This window comes from Nomascus leucogenys, chromosome 21 (assembly GCF_006542625.1).
Source record: "Nomascus leucogenys isolate Asia chromosome 21, Asia_NLE_v1, whole genome shotgun sequence".
Taxonomy (NCBI): domain Eukaryota; kingdom Metazoa; phylum Chordata; class Mammalia; order Primates; family Hylobatidae; genus Nomascus; species Nomascus leucogenys.
Genome location: NC_044401.1, coordinates 30,850,427 through 30,856,548, shown reverse-complemented (window position 1 = coordinate 30,856,548; position 6,122 = coordinate 30,850,427).

Genomic DNA, 6,122 nt, shown 5'->3' with positions numbered 1-6,122 from the left:
GAGCAATGGAAGAATAAACTTCACTACTTGAATGGAGTAGCTATAAAGAATTAATTTCATTTCTGCAATCAGGCACTGACATGTTGGGTAATTCAGGAATAAATATTATTTTTTAACTGAGCTCATTCCTAATCTAAGTACAACGAGCTCTATAATCAACAAATTGCTCTTTTTGTTTTTGCCTCTTGAGACCTTCTCTATATACTGATGCTCCTGAACTTATGAGGAGTTTACGTCCCAATAAACCAATCATAAACTGAAAATACAAAGCATCATAATTGGATTTAATATAACTAAACTACTGAGCGTCATAGCTTAGCCTTGTCTAACTTAAACATGCTCAGAACACTTACATTAACGTGGAGGTGGACAAAATTATCTAATACAAAACCTATTTTATAATAGTATTGAATATCTCATATAATTTATGAAACACTATATTTAAAGTAAAAAAACAGAATGGTTGTATGGGTACTCAGAGTGTGGTTTCTAATGAATGCATATTGCTTTCACACCATCGTAAGGTAAAAAGTTTTAAATCAAACCACTGTAAGTCAGAAACCATATGCAATATTAGTCAGGTGATGGAAGTATGAAAAAACGGGCCAATCCCCTTGTCTTCAGAATGCCCTGAGATTTTTTAGCCATGGTTCAACTAAACCACTTAATTGTTAATTCACAAGAAGATTTCCAGACTAAAGACTGTTGACTCCACGTTAATAAGTCAAATTCCTATACTTCCTTTACTTTAAATTAGCTGAATGGAAACAGCCATTGCAATGGTAAAGTGTGTTCATTTAAAAATACTGACTCTATCCAGCTTCAGTTGAGTTGCCCTCCCAATCTGAAGCAAAATAATGTGTTATTAAGCTAGTATTTCGGCTATGTGCCTATAATCCATAGCTAAAAGTCTTTATGCAACAATTTAGAAGGCTCCAGTCATTTCTATTGAAATGTAGTCAATGCTTACTATTTGTTTTTCTGTTCTAAGCACCAGAATCTTACCTGCAGTTTGCAATGAAGATAAGACTCCAATTCCTGTGCTTCTTCGTGAAAGTCTTGCAACTTTGGATCTCTATAAAAGTGACAGAAAGAATTAGTTGAGAAAAATCTATATCGTATACAGTTAATGTGAGTGTAGATTACACACATATATATATAAACACATATCTGTCTTTGTTACACAATGAAAAGGATCCTTGACTATCATCTTTCACACAAGCTTGTTCCTCCTCCTACATTCCATATCTCAATTAATAGCACCACTTTTCGTTTTGTTAAGACGGAAACCTAGAACTCTTTCTTAATGTCTCCTCTCATTTATTTTCTGTCTATAATGAATAACCTAGTGATATGGTTTGGCTATGTATCCCCACCCAAATCTCACCTTAAATTGTAATAATTCCCATGTGTCAAGGGAGGGATCAGGTGGAGATAATTAAATCATGGGGGTGGTTTCACCCATGCTGTTCTCATGATAATGAGTTCTCACAAGATTTGGTTTTATAAGCATCTGACATTTCCCCTGCTGGCACAAATTCTCTCTCCTGCTGCCCCATGAAAAGGTGCCTTCTACCATGATTGTAAGTTTCCTGAGGCCTCCTCAGCCATGTGGCACTGTGAGCCAATTAAATCTCTTTTCTCTATAAATTACCCAGTCTTGGATATTTCTTCAGAGCAGTATGAGAATGGGATAGTACAGTAAACTGGTACCAGAAGTTGGGTGCTGCTATAAGGATACCTCAAAACGTGGAAGTGACTTTGGAACTGGGTAACAGGCAGAGGTTGAAACAGTTTTGAGGGCTCAGAAGAAGATAGGAAAATGTGGGAAAGTTTGGAACTTCCTAGAGACTTGTTGAATGGCTTTGACCAAAATGCTAATAGTGACATGTACAATGAGGTCTAGACTGAGGGGGTCTCAAATGGAGATGAGGAACTTGTTAGGAACTGGAGTAAAACTCACTCTTGCTATGCTTTAGCAAAGAGGCTGGCAGCATTTTGCCCCACCCTAGAGATCTCTGGAACTTTGAACTTGAGAGATGATTTAGGGTATCTGGCAGAAGAAATTTCTAAACAACAAAGTGTTCAAGAGGAAGCAGAGCATAAAAGTTTGGAAAATTTGCCGTCTGAAGATGCGATAGAAAAGAAATAAAGATTTTCTCCGGAGAAATTCAAGCGTGCTGCAGAAATTAGCATATGTAACAAGGAGCCCAATGTTAATCACCAAGACAATGGGGAAAATGTCTCTAGGACATGTCAGAAACCACAGCAGCACTTCCCGTCACAGACCTAGAGGCCAAGGAGAGAAAAATGATTTTATGGGCTGACTCCAGGGCCTCCCTGCTGCTCTGTGCAGTCTCAGGACTTGGTGTCCTGCCTCCCAGCATTGGCTAAAAGGGGCCAGGGTATAGCTCAGGTCATTGCTTCTGAGGGTGCAAGCCCAAAGCCTTGGTGGCTTGCATGTAGTATTTGGCCTGCAGGTACAGAGAAGTCAATAATTGAGGTTTGGGAACCTCCGTCTAGGTATCAGAGGATGTATGGAAACACCTGGATATCCAGAGAGAATTTTGCTGCAGGGGCAGGGCGCTCATGGCAAACCTCTGCTAGGGCAATGCCTAAGGGAAATGTGGGGCTGGAGCCCACACACAGAGTCCCCACTGGGGCAGGGCCTGGTGGAGTTGTGAAAGAGCGCCACCGTCCTCCAGACTCCAGAATGGTAGATTCACTGACAGCTTGCACTGTGCATCTGGAAAAGCCACAGACACTCAATGCCAGCCTGGGAAAGCAGCTAGGAGGGGGGGCTTTACCCTGTAAAGCCACAGGGGTGTAACTATGCAAGGCTATGAGGGTCCAACTCTTGCATCAATGTGCCCTGGATGTAAGACATGGAGTCAAAGGAGATCATATTGGAACTTTAAGGTTTAATGACTGCCCCTTTGTTTTGGCCAATTTCTCCCATTTGCAGCAGCTGTATTTACCCAATGCCTGCACCTCCATTGTATCTAGGAAGTAACTAACTTGGTTTTGATTTCACTGGCTCATAGGTGGAAAGGACATATCTTGTCTCAGATGAGACTTTGGACTTGGACTTCTGGGTTAATGCTGGAATGAGTTAAGACTTTGTGGGACTGTTGGAAGGGCATGATTGTGTTCTGAAATGTGAGGACATGAGATGTGGGAGGGGTGAGGGATGGAATTATATGGTTTGGCTTTGTGTCCCCACCCACATCTCACCTTGAGTTGTTATAATCCCCATGTGTCAAGGGAGGGCCCAGGTGGAGGTAATTGAATCGTGGGGGTGGTTTCCCCCATGCTGTTCTCGTGATAGTGAGTTCTCACAAGATCTGATGGTTTTATAAGCATCTGGAATTTCCCCTGCTGGTACTCATTCTCTCTCCTGCTGCCCTGTGAAGAGGTGCCCCCCGGTCATGCTATATGTGGCCACATTCCAAAATGAGGTAATGCACTATGTATGTAGACTTACTAAGAGAGTGGCAAGACTGGATTTGCAATGCTTAGCCTGTCACCCACTTCCAAGCTGAGGGTGTGGATAAATTTTCTGGAGTGCTTTACCATCCACCCTCCTTCCATTGCTGGATATACACAGACACACCCACACACAAACACACTCCCATGCACTGGGAAAGAAAAAGAGGGAGTTCTTCCCTCTTGATCTAAGTCAAGTGTTAGGACTTGGCCCTTGAAGTTTGTTAGGTACAGAAGCTGATGCCAGATGTGTACCTTAAAAAGTCCACAAGGAATATACTGAATGGCAGAGGTAAGAGGCTAGAGTGGAAACGAATCCCATTAAAGGCAAAAGAAAGGTATGTGGTGCTCTCTGGCAGATGAGTAACGTAAGCACCATGTGCAGCCTGAAGCCCTTTTAAATGCTACTACAGTTGACTGCCTGGTAGGTTTATATGACCCCAGTAGAGTGGTGGGTCTTTGGATGCTCATGGTAGGGGCCTGAAGGAGGGGTCATATGTGGAATGAAATGGACTATGTGAGAACAGTATTGCCCACCTCAAAGGCACCTCAATCAGAGGTTCCCAGCTGTGCATGTACCTGAGGAACCCAGGAAGGCATCTAGCAGGGCGTATTGGTATTAGCAAACAACCACATCTAGAGAGCACCATCCACTAGATTATACCTGTGCCTGTCAGTAAGCTCCTTCCTGTTTCTTACATCTCTCCTCTTTCAGTCATTAACCTGGAAGGGAGTCAGGGCCATCCCAGAGATGAATGGTAGGAAGGGATGTGGAACAGCAAGGTGATCCTTGCCCTGGATAAATTCTCCTTATCCCTGGCAAAGTAACTGGGATTAGAACTGTTGAAAGTGACAATGGGAAGTAAAAGCAAGTTTTGGAATCAGGAAAAGATGCTACAACAAGTTTTTCTAATACAAACTTTCTCAGAAACTGACTACAAAGGTTTTTTGAGAATGTATTTATATAGAATATTCTAAAATTTATACAAATTTGATGACATACGTTTGCAGCATTTGGTGGTTCCTTGGACTATAGAACTAAGCTCCTCTTAGCCATAGGTATACCTCCATGCATTTGAACAGGTGATATAAAATGCCCTAGAGCTTTTCTCAGAAAGGAAAATACAACATCAAACCCCCTGAGAAGTTTTCTCGCTAATAATAAATAAATCTTTTAAAACACAATAAACTGTCTGGCTCAAGGAATTTAAGAACCTGGGGAAATAATCTGTGGTAACCCCTCTGGCAACATGTTAATTATAATGCAGCCTCCCCTCCCTGCTCAATGAATCCAATCTATTATAATATGAACAACAATCTATTTACTACAACACATTAAGAAATCCAAATATCTGGAACAGGTCATATCTCATTTGCTATTGCTGATTAAAACAAATAATAGGATAAGATGGCTTTCTGCCTATGTTATCACTGCACTTGTGTCTAAGACTGCTTTTGAAATAGAACTAATACTTTAATACTTGAACAAATATAATTTTCTAGTTGTACTAATCATATGACACAGTTTGAAAACTGTTACTTTGAGCATTTTTGCAGTGGTGACTTAGGAATTCTTATTTATCAAGACTGTGTATTTTGTTGAATACATCAATGAGGTAATTCTGACACATCATCACACTATAGAAAAATATGATCAGTTATAGAAAAATCAAATTCCCTCTATTTGCCATTTTATTAATAGATCATTTTGTAATTATTGGCATGACCTCTAGTTTCTATTATTTTTCTATGAACTGTAAAAATCGTGCTAAAAAATAGTATAGAGCACGCCACTAGATGTTCAGTTAAGTGACAAGCAATGGGTAAAACTGAGCCTTTCCTAGGCTTGTCACTGCATGCACAGTGTTAGAGGACAGACTGTCATTTCTCCACTGTCACTCACTTCATAGTTGTTAGCTATTCTTTTGTGAGTTTAAAGAGATTTCTTATACTCCTGTTGAAATACCATTAGTTCCACTTTTCATACAAAGAACAATCTTGAAAAGATAGATTATCTATGCATAGAGGAAATGATTTACCCTGAAGGGCATTTTCTTTTTCTTTATACAGGGTATTTTTAAATGTCTCAAGTGATGAGGCTGGTTGTTCAACCAAGTTCAGGAACACACTTTAATTCCACCCATTATCTATCATTGTGAACACAAACCTGCTGTTTTTCTCTGCTGATAATCTATCATCTTACACAAGTGAGGATGGCTTCAAACCACAGGAGCAAAGGGCAGTCACAGATTTGGCTTACAAGGAGATTTATAAGTTGAACTCCACACAGAGAAATATATTCAACTCAACATTTCCTTGCTCAAGTTATATATAATGTTCCTTCCCTGTCTCCTTTTGGAAACTTAGCTACAACAGAGAAAAGTAACCAGATAATGAAGACAAAGTAGGAATGGGTAAATCTAAAATGTATATCTAATCTCTCAAAATTAATTTCCAGAATATTATTTTTAATGGGAGACAAATCCTTCTTTTCTGCACATAAATAGAAACCAATAGGGATGTCCTGCTGAAGGACTCTCTCTCCTAAATGTCCTTATTCTTCCTTCATTATGCTATCTATTTTCCCAGGATAGCAACATTAATTTGACATGGCTGAATTATGCTACCTACTGTTT